The sequence below is a fragment of the Phocoena sinus genome, chromosome 8 (assembly GCF_008692025.1).
Source record: "Phocoena sinus isolate mPhoSin1 chromosome 8, mPhoSin1.pri, whole genome shotgun sequence".
NCBI classification, from domain to species: Eukaryota; Metazoa; Chordata; class Mammalia; order Artiodactyla; family Phocoenidae; genus Phocoena; species Phocoena sinus.
In genome coordinates, this window is record NC_045770.1 from 68,927,024 (window position 1) to 68,937,862 (window position 10,839).

Consider the following 10,839-nt stretch of genomic DNA (forward strand, 5'->3'; position numbering starts at 1 on the left):
TTTTGATCCACCTCCTAGAGTAATGGAAATAAAAACAAAAATAAACAAATGGAACCTAATGAAACTTAAAAGCTTTTGCACAGCAAAGGAAACCATAAACAAGATGGAAAGACAACCCTCAGAAGGGAGAAAATATTTGCAAACGAATCAACAGACAAAGGATTAATATCTGAAATATATAAACAGCTCATGCAGCTCAATATTAAAGAAACAAACAACCCAATCCAAAAATGGGCAGAAGACCTAAATAGACATTTCTCCAAAGAAGACATATAGATGGCCAAGAAGCACATGAAAAGCTGCTCAACATCACTAATTATTAGAGAAATGCAAATCAAAACTACAATGAGGCATCACATCACACCAGTTCAAATGGGCATCCTCAGAAAATCTACAAGCAACAAATGCTGGAGAGGGTGTGGAGAAAAGGGAACCCTCTTGCACTGTTGGTGGGAATGTAAATTGATACAGCCACTATGGAGAACAGTATGGAGGTTCCTCAAAAAACTAGAAATAGAATTACCATATGACCCAGCAATCCCCCTACTGGGCATATACCCAGAGAAAACCATAATTCAAAAAGACACATGCACCCCAATGTTCATTGCAGCACTATTTACAATAGCCAGGTCACGGAAGCAACCTAAATGCCCATCAACAGACGAATGGATAAAGAAGATGTGGTACATATACACAGTGGAATATTAGCCATAAAAAGGAACAAAATTGGGTCATTTGTAGAGACGTGGATGGATCTAGAGACTGTCATACAGAGTGAAGTAAGTCAGAAAGAGAAAAACAAATATCGTATATTAACACATATATGTAGAACTTAGAAAAATGGTACAGATGAACCGGTTTGCATGACAGAAATTGAGACAGATGTAGAGAACAAATGTATGGACACTAAGGGGGAAAAGCAGTGGGGGGGGGTGTGATGAATTGGGAGATTGGGATTGACGTGTGTACACTGATGTGTAGAAAATTGATGACTAATAAGAACCTGCTGTATAAAAAAATAAAATTAAATTCAGAAAAAGAATGTAATAGTAATGGGAAATACGTAAATTAGGTGATAATACCCATTTCACAGGTGAGGAAAATAAGACTTGACAAAGCCCACATGACTAGAAAGTGAAAGAAGAGTACAAATGGGAAAATTAATTGGTTTAGGAACTCAAGAGATAACAGTTATGGCCCTTTCTTTGCCATTAATCTGGATAGGTGACGTTTCCCTCTTGGCCTGTTGCTTCACCTGATGTTCTGGAGGGGTCCTTCGAGCTGTCCACTATGAAATGGTAAGATCTCTCCATTTCCTTTCACAGCCTCCTCACCTGGGAAGCTTCCTAAACCTGATGTGCAGGCCACAAACCAGACCAATCTAATCAGAATGTGGAAAAGAGGGTGGAAGTTGGGTATCAGCATTTTGCAAAAGTCCCGTGAGATTCCAGTGAGCATCCAAGGTTGAGAACCAATGTATTAGAAGTCTCTGAGGGGCAGGCATGAGTGAGGGCCACGCAGACTGTCTTACTCTGCCTCCCACTCCATCCTCCATCACCTACTCCTCAGGTGCCTCCTCCCTGTCTTAGGGCTGCTGCTGAAGCTCCAGTCAGGCCACGCCCCTTAACTGCTTTCCCCTATATTTGCTGTCCCCTCCCTGTTGATGGCCCTAATGGATTCTGCAGGTTAAACATTCACAGCCGGGAATTCCCTAGTGGTCCAGTGGCTGCCTTTCCATTGCAGGGGGCAGGGGTTCGATCCTTGGTGGGGAATCCCACAAGCCCCATGGTGCAGCCAGAAAAAAACAAACAACCTTCACAGCCATGTCTAGCTGCCCTGGGATTAGCCTGTCAGACAGTGGCAGAAACCACTCTTACTCCTGGTTCTAATGGAATAATTTACAGTAAATGGTCTCCCTTCCCTCACCAGTCTCCTTAGACAAATGGAGGTGAGCAAGGGCTGCCTCTAATGGGATGCAGGAGCAGAAATGAGCTGTCCAAATGGAGTGGGTGTCACAGCAGCTGCTGTATTAAGTGAGAGACACTGAAGGCTTCAAATCCTTCTTGTAAACTAACCACTCCTGGTGAGAGATGCAGCCAAGAGTCGTACAGAACCCAGGCTACAGGCTCCAGGGTGGGATTTCCAATTAGAAAGGGCCCCAGGGGAGGTGACTAGGGGGTGGGGGTCCCCCTCTTCCCTGTTGACTTCCTACATCCTTCTTCCTCCTCCCCTTCTTCCCACCCCTTCACACCCTCACCCCTGCTCTGCCCTAGTGTTTGAAAGGATTCCTTGGAGCCTTATTCCTACTCACTTTAAGAGAGAAGTTCCGTTCCAAACCCTTGCTCTGGGCTCAGCTAAGATTAAGATGCCTGATACCACCTGGCACTGGTGCCTTCCTGGGAACCACGACTCTGAGGACTCACTGATCAAGGAACATTTTCCATGCTCATAAACTTTTCCATCAAGAGAGATGCTGCTCAGCATTGATTATCCATTATTAATCCCCTCATTCAATAAATATTTATTTTCAACACAAACAAGGTGAATCCCATGTTTCTTCTACAAGTTGTGTACAGCCCAGCAGCAGAGAGAAATATGTGCACATGGCGGGACACTCACTGGAGCTGTAGCTCAGATGCCACAGAGGTGGCACTGACAAGATCTCCTTGTCAATATGCTCAAGTTCATGTTCATTTGGTCATTGGTGACCATATAAGTTGCAGTATGCAAGGAGGAGACTTCTGGAAGGAAAGAGAATTAGACTGTGGCCATTCCCCTGGTTGATGTTAACTAGACTTATTGTGGTGATCATTTTGCACTATATACAAATATCTAATCATCAAGTTGTACACGTGAAACTAATTAATATATCAATTATATCTATTAAAAAAACCTTAGTAAGTGGTGAGGGGAGACCAGCATGGTAGACACAGACACTTTTTGCTTACGACTAATTTCTAGACGCCACCTGCTGGCAGACATAGGACACTCTTCAATGTACTGCTAACACTGTGTACATTGATTCAGAAATGGGCGGGACAGAGCTTGCCTGTGAAGGTCCCCCCAACGCCTACAGTTGAGCTTGGCAGGACAAAGGTAGATAGTAATACCTGCAATGCCTTAACCTTCTGAAGACAACACTAAGACAATTTAAGGATTGAATGGGAGGTAGAAGATAGGTTTGATGGCCTACCTCCCCTTTCTGGGAAAAGTTCTATCTCCATGTGGTTTAGACCACCTTGTTGGAACCACAAGGGTCTGACCCACCCCTCAGGCCAGAGTTGATTGATCCAAGAATTTACACCAAACCCAAGTTCCAACCCATAGACTAAGCTTAGTCCGCCACATTCCTCCTCAAGAATTTGAACTAGTAAACTAAGAAACCAAGATTAAGAACCACACTATCGGGAGGGAGGGAGACGCAAGAGGGAAGACACATGGGAGCATATGTATATGTATAGCTGATTCACTTTGTTATAAAGCAGAAACTAACACACTATTGTAAAGCAATTATACCCCAATAAAGATGTTAAAAAAAAAGAACCAACAGCCAAAAAAAAAAAAAAAGAACCACACTATCAGATAGTAGAGATATTGGACTTAAAAGGTCATTGCAATGGATCAAATTTTTGTGTTCCCCCAAGTTCATATGTTGAAACCTAATCCCCAATGTGACGGTGTTTGGAGGTGGGGCCTTTGGTTGGTAATTAGGCCAAGAGGGCAGTTATGCAAGGGAGGATTAACATTAGAAATTGAATAATGGGAAATTCCCTGGCGGTCCAGTGGTTAGGACTCAGCGCTTTCACTGCCCTGGGCCCAGGTTCAATCCCTGGTCAGAGAACTCAGGTCTCATAAGCCACATGGCACACCCCAAAAAAATTTTTTTTGATTAATGTAATTAAACACATTAACCAATTAAAGGAGAAAAAAAGAATTATTATCTCAATGGATGCAAAAAATAATAAAAGTCACTCATTTAAGAAACAAAAGAGGAATGAAAGAAGGATGGATGCATGGGAGGGAAAAAAAGAGATAAACCTAGAATATAGGGAACTTAGGTTTGTGGGGTATGCACAAAGGAAATAACAGTCGATGACATATTTAACGATGAAATGTTAGTCATTCCCTTAAACAGACAAGAATGCTCACTATTATCACTTTTCATCAACACGCTACTGGAGTTTCTAACCAGAGTGGTAAGAAATAAAAGCCATAATAATTGGAAAGGGAGAAACAAAATGGTCGTTATTTATAGACGATATTATTGTCTAATGGAAAATCCCAAAGAATTGAGAAAAAGAATTATATTTTTCAAAATAGAAAGTTTAGCACTATTGTCATATGCTATCAATACACAAATTTCTATTGCATTTTCAGAGAACAGCATCAAATTCTGCTGTCACCAATTTTAGCTTAGAAATGATCCCCAAGTTCAGGGTCCCAGGCACACTTTAATTCTCTTGAGTCTTCACACATAGTCAAAATTCCCTGCTGGGGGCTCCCTGCTTGTTTTTAAAGGAAAGTTTTTAAAGAGGATATTCACAGTAAACGTCATCAGGAAGACAGACAGTGTAAGTGCGATCCGGTTGCTAACACTTTGTCTCAGTCTATTTTCCCTTAATAGCCCTTTCAATACTATCAGCCTAAATGAAGACAAAGAAGATCCAAAAAGATATAAAATATCCACCACTAGAAGAGTTAGTATGATTCATTGCATTTAAGTTCAAATAACTGCTTTTGGAAAAGGATAAATGGAGAAGAGCTGGTTTAATCAGCCCTCTAATGATAATAGCCCTGGAAGCTGTTGTCAATTATCTATGTTTCTCTGGTTAAGAAAAAGAAAAAAAAAAAAAAGGCAAAGGGTTTCATAAATTGCATTCATCAGAATATACTGTCTGCATCCACCCCATTCTGAAATAGCCAGATAAAATAAATGGAACACTGGTAAATTAGAAGTCCAGAGAAGAGTGATAAGAGCCAAATCAGATAAAGAACGTATGATAACTACCCTGAACTTGGTGTTTATTTTTCCCATCTAGGACTTTACAGTTTTACTACATAAGTATGTTTCTATTACAAACATATGCATTTTTTAAACTTTAAATAAACAGCACCATACTTCACACCTTCTTTGCAAGTTTCTTGCAAAAAATTTTTTAGGCTTATTCATGTTTACATGTGTAGCTCTATTTCATTCATTTAAATTGCTGAATTGTATTACATTGTACTTATCCATTTCCTCTCGAGGGACATTTAAAGATTTTTTAATATATGCTATTGTAATAAACATTGAACTTAAAGGGAAATTTTAAAACATACAAATCCTATGACCCATCTTCAGAGCTTTTGACTTAGTAGGTCAAAGACAACCATATAAAAACCACCACTACCACCTGTGATTCTAATGTTCACGTCAGTTTTTCAACCACTGAAGGTTGACCCCATTCTCCACTCGCCACCTCTCTCCCTACACCACTTTACAATTAAGTCCCTGGAAGTTTACAAAGTCCCTAGAAGCTTGGACATGTTCAAGGTCAGAGAAAGATTCATGGATTTTGCAGCCATCATGTGCTAAACTTTAGATAGGTCCTGTGGACATAAAATAATAAAGAAGACAGAAAAAACCCTGCCTTCCTTGAGCTTATCATCTAGACCAGTGCTTTTCAAACTTTTATGTGCATATGAATCACCTGGGGATCTTAAGGCATAGATGCTGATTCACAAATCTAGGTGGGCCTGAGATTCTGCATTACTAATCAGCTCCCAGGTAATGCTGCTGGCCCATGGACCAGACTTTGCATGGCAAGGAGTGGAACAGCTTCAAGGCTAAGACTAGAATGCAGGTTTCCTGACTCTGATAACCTGAAGCCAGGGTCTGATTCCCTAAGCAGCTCCCCAAAGACAAATTTACTGGTTACCTGAGGGTGAGTATTCTGCAAGCGTTTGATGGAATTCCTTTCAAAACCAAAATTAAGGAAACAAAAAGAGAAATAAATTTAAAAAAAGAACCTATGACATTTTAGCCTGGAGAAGCAAAGACTCACAGGGGAACCCAAGTGAAAGCTTTCTTTCAATGTTTGAAGTGGGGGTCACATATTTAAATACCTACAAGACCAGATAGAACATTCCAATTAATGTGGACTTCGTGTCGTACACATGTATATATCATGTAAAAAGCCACAACTCAGCTCTAATTGTTTTTTGCGTCAAAAGGCCAGCCCAGCATTTATGGAATATCATATTTTTTAAAAAGAAACGCTGAAAATATGGATTTTACAAGAAATTTAGATTGTTTTTAAATGTTAACTTTTATTTTTTAAATTAAACCTAAATATTCTGGAACCAATACCTACGTGGGAGTGTGGTTTCCCCCATATCACAAACGATCAATTCTCCGACAGCAACTGGGTGTCCTACAAGTCAACTCTATTCTGACACTATTTACCCAGAGATAGCATCAGATTGCACAAGGGTTCAGTCCCACAAGACGGCCCCCACTCAAATACCAGCCTCAAGTCCATGTTGTTCTGACCAACTGGCTATAAATCAGAGGCTCCTGCTACCCTCTCTTTGGGTTCAATTAATTTGCTAAACCAGCTCACAGAATTTAGAAAATCAATTTACTCACCAGATGAGTGGTTTATTACCGAGGATATTAAAGCACAGGAATCAACAGCCAGATGAAGAGATTCACAGGGTGAGGCTGAGAACAAAGAAACTTCAGTCCCCTCGGAGTTTGGAGCCCAGCACGGCGGCACGTAGAGGCATTCTGCTTCATCAACCTGGAAGCTCTCTGAAACCCCTCCTTTGGATTTTAATGATGGCTTCACTACACAGACATGGTTGATTAAATCCTTAGGCATTGGTGATTAATTCAACCTCCAGAACCTTTCTTCTCCTCCTGGGTAATCAGGGAGTGGGGTTGAAAGTTCCAACCCTCTAATCAAGGTGGTTCCCCTGATAACCAGCCCCATCCTTACTTACTTTCCAAAATCACCTCATTAACATAAACCCAACTATTGTGGAAAGAGGCTTGTTACGAATAACAAGGCACCCATTTCACTTCTATGGATGGCTCTGAAGCATTTTTTCAGGAATTGAGGACAAGAGACAAAATACTGTAACAAAACATGCTCCATTGGTCTTACAGTTTAGGAAACTCCCAAGGGTTTGGGAACTGTGAGCCAGGAACTGTGGATGAAGACCAAATATATTTATTGTGAATTTTTATGAGTCAGGAATTTAGAAATTGCTTGTCTGAGAAGTTCTAGCTCAGGATCTCTCTCATGAGGTCACAATCCGATGCTAGCTGGGTCTGCAGTCATCTTAAGGTTTGAGAAGAATCTACTTCCAAGGTGGCTCACTCACGTGGTTGGCAAGTTGATCCGGGCAACTGGTGGGAGGCCTCACTTTCTCTCCATGTGGGCCTCTCCACAGGACTGCTTGAGTGTCATCATGACATGGTGACAGGTTTCCCCAGTCAGGGAGAACAAGGTGAAAAGCTGCAACGCTTTTAGACAAGCCTTAGAATTCACGCACCACCACTTTCATCGCATGCTATTCATTATACAAACTAGCTGTGATTAACAAGTTTGTGTGTACCAGGTGAGGATAATTAAGGGTATTTTTGGAGGCTGGCTATCACAGGCTGTACCTTGCTTTTCCTTGTTTTTGTTTTGTTTTGTTTAGCGTGATTTATCCTGGAGATCTCTCCATATCGCTACATAGAAAATTCCTGACTCTTTGGAAAGCTGTAAAATATTCTATGCCAGAATATACTATTCCTCTATTGATAGATATGTATTATTACATTGACTTTTTTGCTTCGTTTTGCTATTAGAAATAACACATCAGAGAATAATAACCTGGCACTTATGTCTCTTCATAAGTGTTCAAGTGTATCTGCAGGAGAAATTCCTAAGAATTAGAACTGTTCAGTCAAAAGGTGAATACATCTATTATTTGATAGATAATGCCAAATTCCCTTCCGTAGGAAATGTGTGTAAATTTGTACTTTCATCACCCATGTATTAAAGTGCATGTTTCAGCACAACCTTCTCAATAGTGATTACAGTCAAGTTCTAGGATTTTTGCCAATACAATAGATGAGATATGTTATCTTAGTAAAGTTTACATGTGCATTTCTTTTTTTGATTAAGGTTTAGTCTGGTTATCTTTTTAGATGTTTACAATGTGGTGTATGTTATGTGAACTGTCATAACTGGACTTTTGACCAATGTTTTCTAATGCATTATTAAAACTTTTTCTCCTGTGTTCTTGTATTAAGGAGATTAGCCATTTGTTTGCAATAAGATTTGCATATTTCTTCCCAGGTTGTTTCCACTTATAGTGTTTGCCTTGTAGAGGATTTATGTTGTTTTTATGTTGTGTTTTATGTTTCTATAGTATATCCTGCAATAGAATATTGTACAGCTATATAAAGAATAAGGAAGTTTTCTATGCAGCAATATAGAGAGATCTCCAGGATAAATCATATTAAACAAAACAAAAAAAGAGTTTACAGAATGTAAACAAAGAATCTTAAAATTTGTATGGAGACACAAAAGACCCCGAATAGCCAAAGCAATTTTTAGGGTAAAAAAATGGAGCTGGAGGAATCAGACTCCCTGACTTCAGACTATACTACAAAGCTACAGTAATCAAGACAATATGGTATTGGCACAAAAACAGAAATATAGATCAATGGAACAGGATAGAAAGCCCAGAGATAAACCCATGCACCTAAGGTCAACTAATCTGTAATAAAGGAGGCAAGGATATACAATGGAGAAAAGACAGTCTCTTCAATAAGTGGTGCTGGGAAAACTGGACAGCTACATGTAAAAGAATGAAATTAGAACACTCCCTAACACCATACACAAAAATAAATTCAAAATGGATTTGAGACCTAAATGTAAGACTGGACACCATAAAACTCTTAGAGGAAAACATAGGAAGAACACTCTTTGACATAAATCACAGCAAGATCTTTTTTTGATCCACCTCCTACAGTAATGGAAATAAAAACAATAAACAAATGGGACCTAATGAAACTTAAAAGCTTTTGCACAGCAAAGGAAACTACAAACAAGACGAAAAGACAACCCTCAGAATGGGAGAAAATATTTGCAAACAAATCAGTGGACAAAGGATTAATCACCAAAATATATAAACAGCTCATGCATCTCAATATTAAAAAAACAAACAACCCAATCCAAAAATGGGCAGACATTTCTCCAAAGAAGACATACAGATGGCCAAGATGCACACGAAAAGCTGCTCAACATCACTAATTATTAGAGAAATGCAAATCAAAACTACAAGGTATCACCTCACAGCAGTTAGAATGGGCATCATCAGAAAATCTACAAGCAACAAATGCTGGAGAGGGTGTGGAGAAAAGGGAACCCTCTTTCACTGTTGGTGGGAATGTAAATTGATACAGCCACTATGGAGAACAGTATGGAGGTTCCTCAAAAAACTAAAAATAGAATTACCATATGACCCAGCCATCCCACTACTGGGCAAATACCCAGAGAAAACCGTAATTCAAAAAGACGCATGCACCCCAATGTTCATTGCAGCACTATTTACAATAGCCAGGTCATGGAAGCAACCTAAATGCCCATCGACAGATGAATAGATAAAGAAGATGTGGTACATATATACAATGGAGTATTACTCAGCCATAAAAAGGAATGAAATTGGGTCATTTGTTGAGACGTGGATGGATCTAGAGACAGTCATACAGAATGAAGTAAGTCAGAAAGAGAAAAACAGGGGCTTCCCTGGTGGCGCAGTGGTTGAGAGTCTGCCTGCCGACGCAGAGGACGCAGTTTCGTGCCCCGGTCTGGGAGGATCCCACATGCCGCGGAGTGGCTGGGCCCGTGGACCATGGCCGCTGAGCCTGTGCGTCCGGAGCCTGTGCTCCGCAACGGGAGAGGCCACAGCAGGGAGAGGCCCGCGTACCGCAAAAAAAAAAAAAAAAAAAAAAAAAAAAGAAAGAGAAAAACAAATATTGTATATTAACGCATATATGTGGAACCTAGAAAAATGGTACAGATGAACCAGTTTGCAGGGCAGAAACAGACACAGATGTAGAGATCAAGCGTATGGACACCAAGGGGGGAAAGTGGCAGGGAGGGTGGGGGTGGTGTGGGATGAATTGGGAGATTGGGATTGACATATATACACTAACATGTATAAAATGGATAACTAATAAGAACCTGCTGTATAAAAAAAATAATAAAATTCAAAAATTCAAAAAAAAAAAAAAGAATGTAAACAAAGGACGTTGCAGCCATTCAACCTTCAGCCACTGCAGCAGCTTGCCCTCACCTGCACAGCGCACCCTGAGGGGGTTCAGGATGGAGAGAAAACAGGATACTGGCCATAGATAGTTAATGTGCATGTCAAAGGAAGAATTTAAATAAGCCCAGACTCTTGCATCTTCTCATACACAGAAAAGTGCTAAATTCATTAACTTTGGATGTCTGGCTTTTCCTTAATTAGCAGTAATATTGATATTTTGATGTTCGACTACCTTTTCTTTTTTTTTTTTTTGCAAAAACTCCTATATATCCTGACTCCTTCCTTAGGATGTATCCCAGGCTTAAATCCTCATAATGTCCCTAAATAAAGCATAATCCTCAACTTTTAGTTGTGCATTTTTTTTCAGTCGACAGTAGTATATCAAGGCATATGCTATGAGATATGGGTTCAAATTTTTAACTGGTTTCAAATAACTGAAAAGAATTCCCAATACCATTTATTAAAAATTCCATCTTTGTTCCACAGACTTGATGTTCTTCTATGTATTTGAATTTATTTCTGACTTTC